This window comes from Sus scrofa, chromosome 2 (assembly GCF_000003025.6).
Source record: "Sus scrofa isolate TJ Tabasco breed Duroc chromosome 2, Sscrofa11.1, whole genome shotgun sequence".
Classification (NCBI taxonomy): Eukaryota; Metazoa; Chordata; class Mammalia; order Artiodactyla; family Suidae; genus Sus; species Sus scrofa.
In genome coordinates this window covers 11,195,921-11,214,888 of record NC_010444.4, presented here as the reverse complement: position 1 = coordinate 11,214,888, position 18,968 = coordinate 11,195,921, and the positions used below count along the sequence as shown (strand labels likewise).

Here is an 18,968-nt window from a genome sequence, read left to right as displayed (position 1 = left end):
GGGTTCAATCCCTGGCCTTGCTCAGTGGGTTAAGGATCCAGAGTTGCCGTGAACTGTGGTGTAAGTGGCAGACGCGCCTCGGATCCTGTGTTGCTGTGGCTCTGGCGTAGGCTGGCAGCTACTGCTCCAATTAGACCCCTAGCCTGGGAACCTCCATATGCTGTGGCATCGGCCCAAGAAATGGCAAAAAGACAAAAAAAAAAAAAAAAGATGTTTCCTCACTGGTATATAATTTTTAAGTATTATTTTTAGTTTCAACTTACCACTTCATTGAATCAACAGAATAATTCACCATTCCTCTATAATTGGATAGTTAGGGTATTTCCTTTTCTTTCCTTTTTTTTTTTTTTTTTTTCTTTTTTTGAAAATCACTTTCAGAGCTGCAGAAACCATGAGCAAGAAATATATTTCCTCTTCTCATTATTCAAAATGTGGCTTCACATTTCAGGCCTTGTCAAAGTCTACTACTAGGAAGTACTGGCACTTGTTAAAAGACTAGGAAATTAATTTTTATTACACTTTGACAAGAGTAAAACCCAGCACACAGAAATGGTAACTTGGGTTTGATTTGTTTTAAATTCTTGGTACATAACCTCAAACAAAAATCAGAAAATGTTCCCAAGTCTGTAAACCTCAAGGAAGTTTCCTTTAACTCAAAACCTGGTGGTATGGTCTGAGCTAAAGAGGATCATGAAAGATAAAATGAATACGGTAGAATCATAGGTGGCAAAATCAAAGCTAAATTAGGATTTTCCTGTGGAGTCTTGTTTGCCCCTTACTCACCTCTTCCCTTGGGGACTTACTGCAAGAAACTTGCTCTGACCTAGTATGGATTCTGCTGCAGGGGAAAACAAAAATTCTAAAGTAAGACATAAATCACTGGGAAATCATTAATTCAATCATCCAAAAAAAAAAAAAAAGCCTTACTGATTCCACCCTACCAGTAAGCAAAAATAAGCAGAGTCCTCTCCTTTCAGAGCTTACTATCTGCTTGGAAAGGCAGGCACTAGTTATATATCTACCAGGCACCTCCTATGAGTACGGCATACTGTTGAGTACTGGCGGCATACGTCTAAAGATAAGAGAAGCCCCCTGCCCTCAAAAATCTTAGTGCCAAGATGGAGATGACAAAAAATAATGTGTTTAAAGATAAGTAGTAGCAATTCAAGAAAATTCGACAGGAAAAGAATAATCTTTTTAATAAATTGTGGTGGGAAAACTAGAGAGCCACAAGCAAAGGAGCAAAATTGGACATTTACCTTATATCGCATACAAAAATTAACTCAAAATGGATCAGAGGCCTAAATATAAGAGCTAAAACTATAAAACCCATAGAAGAAAACATAGGCGTAAACTTCATAACCTTGGTTTAGGCAATGGTTTCTTAGGTCTGACACCAAAAGTATAAACAAATAAGAAAAAAAATGATCATTAAAATTAAAAACTTCTGTGTTTCAAAGGGCACTATAAAGAAAGTGAAAACAACACACAGAAGGGGAGAAAATAGCTGCAAATTATATATCTGATAAAAATCTCATTTCCAGAATGTGCAATGCTGACAATTCAACAGTAAAAGGACAAATGACCCAAATTAAAATTGGGCAAAGGATCTGAATATATATTTGTCCAAAGAAAATATACAAATGATTAATAAGCATATGAAAAGATGCTCAAGGTCACTAGTCACTAGGGAAATGCAAATCAAAACCACAATGAGCTATGACTTCACCCACGGCGAGGGCTACACTCAAAAAGAAAGTAACGAGTCTGGTTAGGATTTGGAGAAATTAGAACCCTCATACATTGCTGGTGGTAATGTAAAATAGTGTAGCTGCTTTGAAAAAGTGTTTGTTAGTTCCTCAAAAAGGCCCAGCAGTCCAGTATATACACCCAAGAGAAAAATATAAGATCACATAGAAACTTTCATACAAATGTTCATAGGAGCATTATTATTTATAATAGGCAAAGAGTGGAAACAACCCAAACGTCTATCAGCTGATGAACAGATAAAGAAAATCTGGTATATCCATATACTAAAACATTATTCAGCCTGCAAAAGGAATGATGTTCTAGTAGTGTATGTCACAACACAGGTGAGCCTGGAAAACATCGTATTAAGTACTAGAAGCAGGTATAAGAAACTGTATATGATATGATGCCATTTATATGAAATGCCCATAATGAGCAAATCTATAAAAACAAAAAAATAGATAGAGGCTTGGGGCAGCAGGAGGAGAAATAGAGAGTGACTGCTCATTAATTAATTAGGTTTCTTTTGGAGTTATGAAAATATTCTGTAATTATGTAATGGTACAATGATGGTTACATAATTTTGTGGCTACATTAAAAACACTTTAAAAGGTGTGTGAATCATATCCCAATAAAAGTAATTTTAGAGGTTCCCATCCTGGCTTAGCAGAGATGACTCTGACTAGCATCCCTGAGGACGCACGTTCAATCCCTCGCCTCGCTCCATGGGTAAAGGATCCAGCGTTGCTGTGGCTGTGGTGTAGGCCAGCAGCTGTAGCTCCAATTCGACTCCTCACGTGGAAACCTCCATGTGCCGCAGATGCGGCCCTAAAAAAGACAAAATAATAATAATAATATTTTTTAAAGATATGTTAAGTGATGTAAGACAGTCAGGAAGTACTACATAACAGTAAAATGTGCTAATGCCCAACACAAAATTATTGCTCAGTAATATTATAGGAGTGGGCTCAATGAAGGTCAGGGTATTACAAGGAAATCTCACGGGACAGGAGGGATTTGAGTTGAATCTTAAAGAATAAGTAGAATTTATATAATAAATGAAAAAGGAAAGACTATTCCAGGTAAGAGGAACAATACCTACAAAAGATGAAAACAGAAACATTCTAGTTGTATTCAGAGCCAATGATAGAATAACCTAAATGGATCATGGTTAAATCAGGATATAATTAGACTTAAGGAAATAGAGAAAGGCTGGAACCACACACACTATGCAGGGTCCTAAATGCCTACAGCATCTGTAATTTAATCCATAAGCATTAGGGAATCCTTGGTGATGAACTGAGTAAGGAAGAAGGAAAATAAAATTAATAGTTTAGTAAGAGTGACAGCAGAAGTAAACAGGAAACTAGACTTGAATTAGGGACTAGAAATGCAGGGTGCATGTTTTAAAGATATTTTGGGGTAGAATGATTTAATAAATGTGAAGGAATTTGTTCGCTATAAAGAGTGAAAAAGAGGAAGAAATAAAAGACACCTCTCAGTTTCAGTTTGGATGATGGTGAGTAAGAAGGTCAATAGATGGTGATGATGGAGAGAGAGGAAGCTGTGAAAAGCAGAAGCATGGGAACTGCACCATGAGCTCAAATTGGACCAGTTCTATCACTGTACACCACAAACTGAAGATTCATTACAATATGCATTACAAATAACTGGAAATGCAAGTCTGAAAATCAGAGGAGAGAACAGGGTTGAAACAAGATGGCAATGCATGAAGTATTCACCTAAAATTGGTAAGCTACTGAGCGAGTGAGTATTTCCAAGGAAGGGTAACACTTTGTAAGGAATGCTCACATGTGGCTGGCCGTCAGAGAAAGTGAAATTAGTGAAGGTGAAATATAGATGCAAACTATTGCCTTTGGTATGGATAAGCAATGAGACCCTACACTGAACAGCACTGGGAACTTTATCTAGTCACTTATGATAGAGCATGATAATGTGAGAAAAAGAATGTGTGTGTGTGACTGGGTCACCTTGCTATGCAGTAGAAAACTGACAGAACACTGTAAACCAGCTATGAAAGAAAAAAATAAAAATCATTAAAAAAAAATAAAGTCAACTAACAAAGAAGCAAAGGCAATGCAATTAGGCAAATAAAGTCTTTTTAACAAATAGTGATGAAACAACCAGCTATCCACATGCAAAAAAAAAAAAAAAAATCTAGACACAGACTTGACATCTTTCATAGAATTAACTAAAAAATGGGTAACATTTTGTAAAAAACATTATGAAAATCGTAGAAACAGCATAGGAGAAAACCTAGGTGACTTCAGATATGAAAATGACTTTTTAAATACAACACCCCAAAGACTCAAGAATATGAAAGAAATAATTGATAAGCTAAACTCCTTTCAAATTAAACAACAACAAAAAACACTCTTCTACAAAAGATGATGTCAAGTGAATGAGAAGGCAAGTCACAGTCTGGGAGAAAATATTTGCAAAAGACATTTTAGATAAAGGACTTTTATCCAAAATATACAAAGAGTACTTAAAGTTCAACAATAAGAAAAAAAGCAATGTGATTTAAAAGGAAGAGGCAATATCAGATAGGCACAGTGTAACAACCTGACTTCTATTTCAGTAATCACATGGGAAGATGTTTTCTTACTACCTTCGACATATTTTAATATTTAATCGCTTAGTTTCATGCACTGCATAATTAGTGTAAATTAATCCTTGATTCCATAAACTAGTACTTAGTCATATTCTAGTCATGTTTTGCTACTTTTTAAAAAAGTGTCTTCCTGCTTAAAAAATTTTTTAATAATTGGGATAAGAATGGTTATCTTATGAACAACAAAACTAATACTGTTCTGTCAAGTATCAAATCCATCTATTTGACTTTGTCAGATTTCAGAATAAATGCTTTTAAAAAATAAAAATAAATTGAAGATGTCTAAGAAAGTGGGAGAGGGACTTAAGAGAGTGTTCTGCCTTGAAAGCTAAGGAAGGACAAATGTCTCAAAGGACAAGGAGGAAGCAGAGGAGTGTTGCTGAGAAATCCTAAAGAATGAGGATTGAATAGAGGCCACTAGATTCAGCTATCAGGTCATCACTAGTGGCATTAGGGGGAAGCAATTTTAGAAAGGTATCAAGGAGAGAAGAAAGACTGCAATTCATTGAAAAAAAAAAAGTGAATGTGACATGAAAACATTTAGGCTGGGAGAGCAGACTCTGCTTTGGGAATGTTTGGTTGTAAAAGGAGAGAGATGACTGAGGGTTTAAATGAGAAGCAGGGCAAGGAGTTACCCAGAATGGTGGGTGGTCTAAAACCCAGCACACACGGAGAGATACAAGGTACATTCACTTAACACATTCAAGTATTTATTGCTCTTAGGGCTCGTTCTTCTCCGTGATGAGGATATGAGCATTGAACAGCACAGACAAAAAATCCTGCCCTTGTGGCGTTTACATTATTTAGATGCATTAATATGCTTCCCAGGTGAGTGGTCAAGAGGATATTGCAAAGTCTGCACACTTCTTTTCACTAAAGAGCTAGGGATCAGGTGTATTACTTCCAACTTACTGACATTCTAAACAACTTACAACTGCGTGGAGCTTTTACAATGTTCTTGATCTGAAAAACAATATTTCCTCCGCTTTGATAGGAAAAACCACAACAGCCAATACAGTAGAAACAAATCTGTGGGCTGCAGCATCAAGGACAGGACCAAGTGAGATCGATGAAGGGAGAAGTTACTGCCCCTAAAATGTCAAAGAGATTATAGTGTAGCTGATGGACACCATTTTTCATCAGCTTCTGCAGGGAAAGAGCCACCAGGAGGTCTACAAACAGCTCTGTGCGTTTATCTGTATAGGAAATGAAACTTGTTAAAGTTACGCTTTTTGCATTTTGCAGGAAACAGCTGCAGTGAATCTACGTTTATGATAAGAACAATCCAAGTCATGAGATAGGAAGAAACTTTATTAAAACTTATTAAACGAATCAGACACATACTTTTTTTTTTTTTGCTTTAAGAAATCTTGAAGTTTTAAAAACTCTCATGTGATTCTAACGTGCAGCAGTTTAAGGAACACTATTTTAAATTCCTTCTATGGAATCCAAATAATTGAGATTTAAAAATTTAGGTAACTAGTTATCACTTTAAATAACTTCTGAAATATACTTTTGAATTGGAAAGAGACTTATTTTAAGAATTTTAAGACATGATAGGAAAAAACAGCAACAACATAAAACTTCTTCAAATGGCCTCTTCTGACCACACAATTTCCCTCGTTCTTGGACACTCTCCCACTCCATCTTAATTCTCTGTCTGGTAACTCACTTATCAGAATTTGATGTTTCTGTCATTTATTTGATTGTTTGCTTCTCCTGCTTAGAATACAAGATACCAGGATTTGTCTATTGAGCTTACCACTAAAACCACAGTACCTAAAACAGTATGACACATAGTAGGTCCTCAAACTATACTTATTAAATGATGATGGTTAAAATTCAGTTCTGTTTATGGTCATCTGTATTCATATTAATCAACAGACACATACTTTTCATTACATAACATTCATAATAGTTTTCATGCATGTATTTTTATCTTGCCATATTCTCATTTTAATGATTGCATAATCATCTATCACTTGGAAATACCAAAGTTACTTTACCCATTTACCCTGTTGATAAACTGACTATCTCTACCTAGGTGATTCTGACTGTGCATCTTTACCTACCTCTCTACCCATCTATATATGTCTTTTCATTTATCTATTAAAATACCAACATTCATTTTTATTCTTCTTTTATCACTTTATTACAGAATTTTACAAGTCAGTGAAATACTGAATTAAAGGGATTTCAATAAATGGTTTGTTTTCACGTGTGACAATTTTTTCTTTATAGTTTGTTGTTAAGATATACAGTCCCCATAAAAGACAGGTGTATCCCATTCGCCTAAACTTGGAATAATTTAAATAAATTACCACTCTCTCCTTCATCATAGGTCATCTTGATAGTTTCTTATTGCTAGTGAAATAGAACAGTATTCTATTAACTGAATTTCTTTTTACTTTCTGTTCATATTTTCTGCCCACTAAAATGTGATTTACCTTTCTTTATGCTTCTTAAATTAATATCACATTTTTAAAACATAGGAATGCAATACCAAACCACAAAATCCAGAAAGTGTGGAAAAAGGTGTTTTCCTTCCTTCCTTCTTTTCTTTCTCTCTTTGCTTTTCTTTGGTATTATTTTTTGGAGAAAGCACCTTTAAAGAAGGTGGATGCTATAATTTCTGAAGAAATGAAGTAAAGTGAATCCCTTTGAAGAGATAATAAAGGGAGTAGAGTTGGTGAAGATACAATGAAGTGAGATGAAGTCAGAGAAGATATGAGTGAGAGAGAGTATGACTAGAATGTTATCAGAGAACCTACTGAATGGCTCAGGGAAATCCACTCTAGTTTGTAATAACCTATAAGTGAAAAAAAGAATGGATATGTGTGTGTGTGTGTATATATATATACACACACACACACATATACACACACATATGGGTAACTGATTCATTTTGCTGCACACTTGAAACTAATGCAACATTGTAAGTCAACTACACTCCAATAAAATTTTTAAAAATTATATATGTATAGATATATGTATAAATGTATAACTGATTCACTTTGCTGTAAACCTGGAGCTAACACAACATCATAATAAACTACATCACAATAAAATTTAAAAAAAGGAGAGGTATTAAATTTTTTAATTTTTAAAAAGGAATTATCAGAGACAAGAGAGAAAATGAAGAAGCAACATTTACCAACATTCTACAGCATTATCTAAGAGGAAGACACTGAATAACCTTGCAGAGCCAAGCTAATGTTCTATAATGGGAGCAACAAAAAGTTGCTCTTTTTGTGATGCTATATGGATACTCAACCAAGCACGGAATAAGCCAAAGGAGGTGAAATCAAGGACTATAAGAGATATCCAGAGGCAAATGACCCCACCCTGCATGCGGCTCAGTACTAAGCAGTCCAGGTAATGAGTCAGTGAGGTCTATATTTCAACCAGCAGAGCAGGGATGAGGAAAAAGGGCAAGGAGATGAGCAGGGCAAGAAAATGCAATGCTGTGCTCTAACACTCCTCAGTATAAGGTGTCTCAAGGTGGAACCATGCCTACTCATCAAAGGACTGAAACAAGAAGAAACATCTAAATTAATACAAGAAATCGATGGGCTTAAATAAGGGGAAGAGAAACTATTTTTTGTTAAATATACACCATCTGACAGGTTTTAGGGTAGAAGCATTATATGCAGTAAATCATTTTATTCCTCCACTCAACCCAGTTAAGATGGGGGTGATTCCATTCTACAGATGAAAAAAAAAAATGGAGCTTAAAGAAACCTCCCTTCCCAGAGAGATGTCTAGTAACAGAGGGATCAAACTTCAGCCTGGCCACAAATCCCTCATCCTTTCTCCTACTGTCTCTTTTTAGACCAAAAAAACCTCTACCTCCTATCTAAAGATAGACCATCTTATATCAATTTTATGATTCACTTTTCACGTTATAACATCTTTGAAACTTCACAGTGTCATGGGTTAAGTGGCAGCATTTTTCTTTCTTAGTGTCATATAGAATAGTGGTGCATCCTACCAACAGAGATGTGACAGATATACAACTAGACTCGTGATAGAAGCTCTGGTCAAAATACTTTTTAAAATAATAAAGTTTTTGAGTTTGGATATTCACTCTCAGATGGCAAGGGTCTAGAATAGAAAATTTCTAAGAGGTGGCTTCTTTGTTTATATCTGTTCTTTAAAAAAATTTTTTTATCATGGTCGATTTACCATGTTCTATCAATTTCTGCTATACAGCAAAGTGACCCAATTATGCATTTATATACATTCTTTTTTTCACATAATCCTCCATCATGTTCCATCACAAGTGACTAGATATCGTTCCCTGTGCTATATACAGCAGGGTCTCATTGCTTATCTACTCCAAAAGCAAAAGTTTGCATCTACTAACCCCAACCACCCAGTCCATCCCATTCCCTCCTCCTCCCTTTCCCCCTTGGCAACAAGAAGTCTGTTCTCCAAGTCCATGAGTTTCTTTTCTGTAGATAGGTTCATCTGTTCAGTGTATTAGACTCCAGATATAAGCAATATCAAATGGTATTTGTCCTTCTCTTTCTCACTTATTTCACTTAGCGTGAGAGTCTCTACTTCCATCCATGTTGCTGCAAATGTATCTCTGTTCTTTATGCTTAAATACGGCTCTGCTCTCAGAAATATTCTACCTTCCAACACTGGAGAGAATTTATTTCCTACAGCAGCAGTTTTGCTTTGCTTGAATGAAAAACACGAAGATTTTATGATATACTGTATCCATAAAAAGAACTCATGAATAGTGCAAAAGCCAGGTGTGTTTGGGAGTATCCTATAAAATCAGAAAAGGATCATGGGGAAAACTCAAGGACCCCAAGAGATGAGGCCTGTACCACATCTCATTCACCTCTTACTCCAGAAGGCAATAACTCACGAGGAGAAGAGGAAGAGAACAGGGTGTGCCTCTGGGACTGGAGACCGGGGCAGGCCAGGCCTATGTTCCCCACTCCCCCACCTCTGCTTGCTAATATTGGGATGGGGTCAGTCTCCATTTCTCCCTTGGAAAAACAGGAAAGCTAAGCACCAAACATATCCAGGCTGCTCATCCTTTCTAGTATATGGGACTTAGACCTGAGAAAGAGTCAATGAGTAAATATGAAGACACCATGAATGGTTCTTGGTTTAGCGGCCCATGGTATTGGCCAAAAATAAATTCTCATGCTGATACCTTTTTAAAAAAATTAATTATAACTTACCTACAATACTATGTTAGTTCCAGGTACATAACATAATGATTCAATATTTTTATACATTAAAAAAAATGATCACAATATACCTGGTTACCATCTGTCACCTTACAAAGTTGTTACAACATTATCCACTATATTCCCCATGCTGTACATTCCATCACCATGACTCATTGATTTTCTAACTGGAAAATCTCCCTCACCTACTTTACTCATCCCCCTGCCTTCCTCCCCTCCGACAACCACCTATTGGTTCTCTATGTCAATGGCTCTATTTCTGTTTTATGTTTCTTCATTTGTTGTTGTTTTTTTTTTTAGATTCCACACACAAGTGAAATCATAAAGTATTTGTCATTCTTTGACTTATTTCACTTAACATAATATCATCTAGGTCCATCCATGTTGTCATAAATGGCAAGAGTTCATTCTTTTTTATGGCTCATATTTAATTACATATGTGTATATATGCCATATATTCTTTATCCATTCACCCACCAATGAACACTTAGGTTCCTTCCATATCATAGCTATTATAAATAATGCACAATGAACATAGGGGTGTCCACATCTTTTCAAAAGAGTATTTTTGTTTTCATTGGGAAAATACCCAGAAGTGGAACTACTGGTTTGTACAGTTGTTTTCTTTTTAATTTTTTGAAGAATCTCCATACTGTTTTTCCACCATGGCTTCACCAATTTACATTCCCAGCAACAGAGCACGAGGGTCCCCTTTTCTTCACATGCTCACCAATATTTGTTACCTGTCTTTTTGAGATTAGTTCTTCTCACAGGTGTGAGATGGTATTTCGTTGTAGTTTTATTTGTATTTCCTTGATGATTAGTGATACTGAGCATCTTTCTCTGTGTTTGTTGGTCATCTATATGTCTTCTTTCGGAAAAATCTATTCAGGTCCTGAATTTTTAATTGGGGTGTTTGCTTTTTTGATGTTGAGTTGTATGGGTTCTTTGTATATCGGGGGTATTAACCCCTTATCAGATATATGTTTGTAAATATATCCTCCCATTCAGTAGGCCTTTTCATTTTGTTGATATTTTTATTCACTGTGCAAAGGTTTTTAGTCTGATGTAGTCCCATTTATTTATTTTTGCTTTTGTCTCTCTTGCCTGAGGAGACATTAGAAAAATATACTGCTATGAACAATGCTGAAGAGTATATTGCCTGTTTTCTTCTAGGAGTTTTACGTTTTTAGGTCTTATATTCAAGTTTTTAATCCATTTTGAGTTTAATTTATATACGGCATGAGAAGGTAATTTGATTCTTTTGCATGTAGCTGTAGTTTTTCCAACACCATTTACTGAAGAAGTTGTCTTTTCCCCATTCTTGCCTCTTTTGTTGTAGGTAAACTGACCTAAATCTAAATGTGGATTTATTTCTGGGCTTTCTCTTTTGTTCCATCAATTTATGCATCTTGTTTTATGCCACTGCCATATGGTTTTGATTAATATAGCTTTGTAGCATAGTTTTAAGTCAGGGAGTGTAAAATCTTCTTCTTTGTTCTTCCTTCTCAAGATTGTTTTAGCTATTTAGGGTATTTTGTGTTTCAAGAACAAATTTTAGAATCATTTGTTTTAGTTCTGTGAAAAATGTCATTGGTATTTTGATAGGGATTCATGCTTCTACTTTCAAACTGAAGACTGCTTCTTAGCCCCAGAGACCCCATAAACTCTCTCATCTCAGAGGAAGTCCTGCTCAAATGCAGGTTTAAGGATGGCATCTTCTGGGAAGCCTTCCCCACCAAGCACCTTAAATTCTTATCTCATAGACTAAGTGAATATCCTATATTTCATTGACTTTCATTCACTGACTCTTTCATCAGGGTATGAGATTTTTGAAGGCAAAAACCGATTTTACTCACCTCAATATCTCCAGTTCCTATTCAATTAATAGTTTTTGAAAAATTATGTTAGACTTTATTAAGAACCTAATAAAGTCATCTCTGACACAACATCCATCAGCAACACTCACTTCCCAAGGCACTCAGATTAGAACAAAAGTAAACATGTTTTTATATCCTACACAACTTTACTTTCCTCCAAATATTCCAGAGATCAATATTAAGCACTTCAGCTTTGCTTTTATTCTTTTGGCTCAAACTTTCTGAGAGGGAAGAGGTAGTTTAAATCACTGTCGTAAATCCTCTTCTCTGTATCTTCCTAATGTCCTGACCCCAAACCCACTGGTGTCTTCTACATGGCAAGCATCCTCCTCCACTGACCAGCACCCCTGCCCGTCTCTCCATGATGATTCTGCCACTGTTCTGGGATCTGGCACTTGACTGCGTTCTCACAGCCACTTTAACCCAAGCCTTAACAGCTCCTTCCCCCATGTCTCTAAGCAAATAAGGCAAGTTTTCTGAGTCTTTTTCAAGTGTCAATACTGTTTTACATACATATTTTTATAACCCCTTCCCAATAACCCTTTCTTTGGCATAGATACTACTATGTCTCCATTTGAAAGACAAGTCGACTAAAGCATGGAGAGGTTAACTAATCTGCCCAAGGTGACATGTAGCAAAAGGAAGAACAGGAATCTGAATCCAGTGTGTCTGCATTAGATTCCATCATGTCGTTCACCTCTGCTTTCCCTTTCTCTTTTTCAAATACCATCTTTAATCCTTACATTTACAACCTCACATCCACCTAGGTTTGTTTTGTTGTGGTTTGTCTTGTATTGCTTTTAATTTTCATTTTGAAAAGATTTTAGATTCATGTAAAAGCTGCTAAACTAGTACAAAATCTCCTGGGTACTCTTCTCCCAGCTCCCATATTTGTATAATCATAATTACCAAAACCAGAAAATTGATATTTGTGTAGTATATTAATTAAACCTTATAACTTCTTTGGATTTTATATACACTAGTGTGTGTGTGTAATTTATTTACCACATGTATTGACTCATGTAATGACCACCATAATAAGAATTTAGAGCAGTTCTACCATTCCCCAAACACTCCCTTAAGAATACAGAACTCTTCCATAAGCACAAAGAAACCCCCTTGTATTATTCTGACATAGTCACACCCCCGAATCTGACTTTGGCAACCACTGGTCTGTTCACCATTATATATTCTGTCACTTTAAGAGTAGTCTATAGATAGAATTATATAGTATGTAACCTTCTGAGACTGGCTCTTTTCACTCAACATAACACCACAGCTGGCCCTCAGTAAATATTTGGTGGATTTTAAAATGAACTCTGTTCTTTCGTAACTGCCTAGTGCTAGCTAGGGTCACAAAACCAATTAGTCCTTAACAAGTGAAATTCAAGGTCTTAAGTAAAAAAAATATTTTTTTTCTTTTATGAATTGTGCTTTTCATAAAAAGAATTCTTTTTTAAGAAATCTGAGAATTTTTCACCTAGCCCTTCATTCTAAAGGTTTGCTCTTTTTTTATAAAAACTACATTTCACAAACACTGTTAACAATTTTAAAAATTTTTAAAACTTTAAAAAAAAACAAAAAAAAACCCTACATTTTACAGTAATATATTTTACATATGTATAGTTTTACATTAAAGTCTGTGATTCGTCTTCAGTTAACTTTTATGTAAGGTGTGAGATTTAGATTTAAGTTTCTTCATTTCCTTTTGTTTTTGTTTTTTGTTTGTTTTTTGCTTTTTAGGGCCACACCTGTGGCACATGGAAGTTCCCAGGCTAGGGCTCAAATCAGAGCTACACAGCTGTTGGCCTACACCATAGCCACATAGCAGCGCAGGCTCCAAACCGAGTCTGTGATCTACACCACGGCTCATAACCATGCCAGATCCTTAATCCACTGAGCGAGGCCAGGGATTGAACCCGCAACCTCATGGATCCTAGTCAGGTTCATTATCCACTGAGTCATGAAGGGAACTCCCTGTTTATTTGTTTATGGTGTCCACTTGCTCAGGCACCACTTGTTACAAAGGCTATCTTCCTTCTACTGAATTGCTTTTGCAACTCTGTGAAGGATTAGTCAGGTATATTTGTGCGCTCCTATTTCCGGGTTCTCTAGTCTATTCCACTGATCTATGTGCCCAGGGCTCTCCAATACCACATGGCCACAATTGCTGCAGCTGTGTGGGGAACCTGAACACTGCATAGAGTGATTCCTTCTACTTTGTTCTCTCCTGGGATTGTTTTAGCTGTTCTACAGCCTGTGCTTTTCCACAGAAATTTTAGAGTAAGCTTGTTTATGTTTACCAAAAATCGTGCTGGGATTTTGGTAGGAATTTTATTAAACCTATAGATCAATTGAGAAGTGACATCCTTGCTACGTTAAGTTTCTCTTCGTTTTTAAAATGCACTTTTTTCTTTAATTTTCATAATAATATATACCTTTATGGTTTTCTTTTTTTTTTTTTTTTTTGCTCCTAAAATTATCCTATCTTTCAGCTTCATCTTCCTCTGCCTAGAAGTTGAATATTCGACAATGACTTTTTTTTTTTTTGGCCAGGTCTGTTGTATGTGGGAGTTCCCAGGCCACAGACAGAACCTGGGCCAAGGCAACAACCCAAGCCACTGCAGTGACAATGCCAGATCTTTCACCCGCTGCACCACGAGAGAACGCCAACAAATACTTTCCTAAGGTTCAAGTCACCTGACCCAAATACACACACTGTACAAGCAATGTCATAAGATTCCCAGCCTTTAGTCACTTTCTAGGGTTGCACAGTTCCTGGGGAGAAGAAGAAGGACACATTTTCTTGTTTCTCCAAGGTACTGATAACTCGGAAAAAAAATTAAAAGTGTAATTGCCCAAAACGTGCAAGAAATTTTAAAAAAGAAAAGAAGAGGAAGAAAAGAAAAAAGAAGAGAGAAGAAAAGATTAACCATGAAGGACATCTGGTGGTGAAATCTGTCACCATCATGTCACAATTGCTTCTCTGAACCACACCTGCCACTTGAGGGCGCTTCTCAGTCTCAGAGGCCACACAAAGTTTCCAGAGCCTTGGGAAGGGCTACAGCCTGGAAGTCCTATGAGTTCATTCCCTCTTGAGTGCCCTCTGCCTCTGTCTGACTCCACTCTTCCTGGCTGGCTCACACTGACCTACAGACCCAGTCAGATCCAGTTCCCTACAGGTGTCCCGCTGCAAGACAGAGTTTGACACCCCTGGACACAGATCCTCAAACACTCACGTATTTTCTAATTGTATGATCTTAATTTGATTGCTCACCAGGCTAAGACTCAGATTCCTCATGTATAAGATGGCAGTTAAACCTATTACAGGATTTTCATGAGAATTAAATAAAGGAGATTAATGTAAAATCAAATAGTGTCCAATAAATGGCACATGACAATATTTCTAAATCAATTCTAACCTGATAGCAAACGTACTACCAGCCTTTGACCACTAGAGATTGAGGTTTAGAATCCGTCTTATTGGGAGTTACCTTAGTGGCACAGTGGAAACGAATCCAACTAGAATCCATGAGGATGTGGGTTCGATCCCTGGCCTTGCTCAATGGGTTAAGGGACCAGCGTTGCCATGGCTGTGGCATAGGCCGGCTGCTATAGCTCTGATTCGACCCTAGCCTGGGCACTTCCAAACTTCCATATGTCTCGGGTGCGGCCCTAAAAAGCAAAAGCAAACAAAAAAAGAATCTGTCTTATTTCCATAGAAATAAATCTACATGAGTCAACATCTTCAAATTCATGATTATTTTCTCTTTTCTTGTTATGTTTGTTTAGATTATACTTATTATGACATAATGTTAGGCTTTTTTAATTTTCCTAGTAAGTCATCTTTTTTTTTTTCATATTTTACAAAAGTGAAAAAAAGTCCACAATTCATTGGACAGTGTTTTTAATGGTCTTTCTTCACAGACAGTTCGTGAAGCACTGAGCTACAGGGCTGTGTCCCGGGTCAGCACTCCTGCTACTGGACTCCACCTGTAGAACCAGGCCCTGGAGCCTCACCCTGCAGAGATCAGGCTCATGAACCATGTCTCTCAGGATCTTGCCTGAAATATGGACTGTTGATTCATCTTTCAGGAATTCAGCTCTACCATGTGGTCAATTTCCCCAGACTTGAAACCTTCCAAAATGATTTACTTATTTGAAAAGCTAACCACAGAAGTTTTTTCATTGTACTTAATTTTTAAAAACAGATCTTATGGTTATACATTACAGTATCAATAAGTATACACACACTAAAATTTCACTGCCAAAAAGAACAAATCATTTGCTTCTATATTTTTCCTATATAAGTTCACTCAGTTATTTACATGCGGATCCTAGAAGACTGGGACACCCTTATTTTAATAAATGGACCAGTAATGTACCTGTTACAAAGTATCTTTATACAGGAGACAACAGGAAACAACTAACCACTTGGACCCAGAAAGCTACCTCAGCAGGTAGCCTGCACTGCTCAGATGCTATACCAGAAAGATAGCATACCTTGTAAGTTGTATGGCATTCTCTCATAGGGGCTATGCCACTCTTCTGATTGTTCCAGTTTTTGAGACATCAGGTAGGTTTGGATTAATGTACTTCTAAAATGATAATTCAGTGACAACTTAATGCCCACAAAATGGGCTATAAAATTGAAATAATGACTTGGCCAAGAAAAATTAAATGCAATTACTATTAGAGAAATGGAGTGAGTAGGGGAGTACTTTTGAGTTGACTCAGACATTGATATGATGGATGTAAATGACATGAAAATACTTGAAATCCTGCTGAAAATTCATTGTAAAATTAAGGGTTATTATCTCATCAGTAAAAGGGAAGTAACACTTTTTTTAAAAAAGCATGTTGGCCTTTGATTTGAGGATGAATATTCACAAAATATAACTCAGCAATTCATGCATCAGCATCTTATTTTCCTTCTGTGAAACAAAGGGATGTGATTAAGAAAGCAGTAGGCAAAAGAAATTTGGATTATTACATGGTTCCCCTGGGGTCATGCCCCTTAGGTACAGAACCTACTGAGACATCCATCCAAAAACGCTGAAAGGAAAAATACCTGTATGATGAAGGGGTTGATGCTCATTTTTCTAGAGAAATTACTGCAGTCAGAGAGCAGCCCAATTTCCCAATACGATGAAAGTTGGATGTATAAAATGTATAAAATGCATAAAATGGTACTTGGATGGGGGGCCTTCACCTTAAGCATTTGCTAGCTGTTATGACCCTGTGCAAGTTCCTTAACCTCCCTGACACGCAATTTTAGAAGGTTAATCTATAAAAAAAGCCCAGAACTAGGTTATCAAAATGTTTTCAAAAATTATCTGTATTATCATCATCATAATAGCCACTACCATTAAACACCCCTTGTTAAGTTGGAAATTCATTATCTACTGGCGTAACTTCCACACTTCCTTTGGAGACCCTTTCCAGTAGCAGGTCATGTAACTGCAAGTCCAAATCTGCAGGATACCACCATGGTATAACTTTCTCTCTCATAGTTGACAGGATCATGAAAGGTGGGGAACATGATTCTTTAGGACACAATTCCTGGTAATCCTTGTTTCTCAACTCTGAACGATCAGCTCCATACTGGCTTAAGAAAGAAGCTTTCTCTTCCCTTGAATTTGATTTCCAAAATTAATGTTTAACTAGTAACCTTAGTCACCTTCTGTAAAGCTCAGTTTTATGAGCATGTTCCTAAACTCATGATGTGAGAGAGGTTATAAAGTGATGCTATATCCCCTGCCTTCCCAGAAGTTAGAGCTACGGTATTGATGAAATAACAAAACAACACATAGCAGAATCCCATCACTGCTGATACCAACCACACAGTTATAAGACAAGGAAGGAGAGAGAACAGTGCAGAAACATTAGTAGGATTTACTCATGGAGTTGGGTCTGCCAGCCCACCCAGAAGAAGGAGCATTCTGGGCTTAAAAAACATCATTCATTTTCACCTCATTCTTCCTGCTGTCTGGATAATATGAATCATTTCAAGCATGAGTCACCATGATTCTGTGGTCTTTCCAAAACAATGTGATTTCTAGCACTTTTTTTTTTTTTTTTTTTTTTTTTGCTTTTTAGGGCCGCACCCATGGCATATGGAATTTCCCAGGCGAGGTGTCGAATCAGAACTACAGCTGCTGGCTTACACCACAGCCACAGCAACTCGGGATCCAAGCCACATCTGCTACCTACACCACAGCTCAGGGCAACAGTGGATTCTTAACCCACTGAACGGGGCCAGGAAATGAACACAAGTCCTCACGGACACTAGTTGGATTCATTTCTGCTTCGCCACAATGGGAACTCCTTATTTCTCACTCTTTTAATTACCTACAGCCTTTGAGCAGTATTATCACCTGAAATTGTCACTTTCTAAACTCAGAGCATTAATAAATCTTCAGTATCTTTTTCTGTCCATTTTAGAAAAATACATAAAAATGTAAAACCCGAAGGGAAAGAAAATCTTCAATAACACATAACAGGGAAAAAAAACATGGAGGAGGAATCTGGATTGATTCCGATAACTTGTTCAACATACATTTAATGAGTCTACCACATCTGAGACACTGCAAAACACAGGACTGGAGGTGGGGACAGACTTGGGCTCTGCCCGAGGGGCTCTACCAAAGAGGCGTTTATTTGTCTCTCTCAGAGAGAACTGAAAATAAAAAATTAGAAATAATTGGACACTTCTAAAAAACAGAATAGAGCCACTATTAAAAAATGTAATAAGGAGTTCCCATCGTGGCTCAGTGGTTAACGAAACTGACTAGCATCCATGAGGACGCAGGTTCAATCCCTGGCCTTACTCAGTGGGTTAAGGATCCAGCACTGCCGTGAGCTGTGGTGTAGGTCACAGACGTGGCTCGGATTCCACGTTGCTGTGGCTATGACATAGGCTGACAGCTATAGCTCTGATTTGACCCCTAGCCTGGGAACCTCCATATGCTATGGGTGTGGCCCTAAAAAGACAAAAGACAAAAAAAAAAAAAAAAAAAAATTAATGAACAGCCAGGAGGCAGGAGTAGGTGGCCAGCAAGTTGGTCATAGTGTCTGGGGAAGAAACTAATAAAGACTATTCAGTAGAAATTCATGAGGGTTTATCAACTTTTGATAACTCCGTGGGTTCTCTGGATGAGATGCTGACAACCATGTCTGTTTCTAGAAATGAATTGTTGCAGACGTTGGACCCACTTGAACAAGTGAAAGTGGATTTAGTTTCTGTTTACACATTAAATTTAATATTTGGGGTTTATTTGGCAACTCGGGGAGTGAATCCTAAGGAACATCCAGTAAAGCAGGAATTGGAAAGAACCAGAGTATACATGAACAGAGTGAAGGAAGTAACAGACAAGAAAAAGGCTGGCAAGCTGGGCAGAGGCACAGCTTCAAGATTGGTTAAAAAATGCCCTCTGGGAACCAAAACCTAAAAATGCATGCAAAGTTGCCAGTAAAGGAAAAAGTAAAAATTAA

At 37.0% G+C, this 18,968-nt stretch overlaps 1 pseudogene; it reads left to right on the top strand.

The window, feature by feature from the left end:
- Window positions 1,713-18,968, top strand: LOC100620847 (annotated as a pseudogene).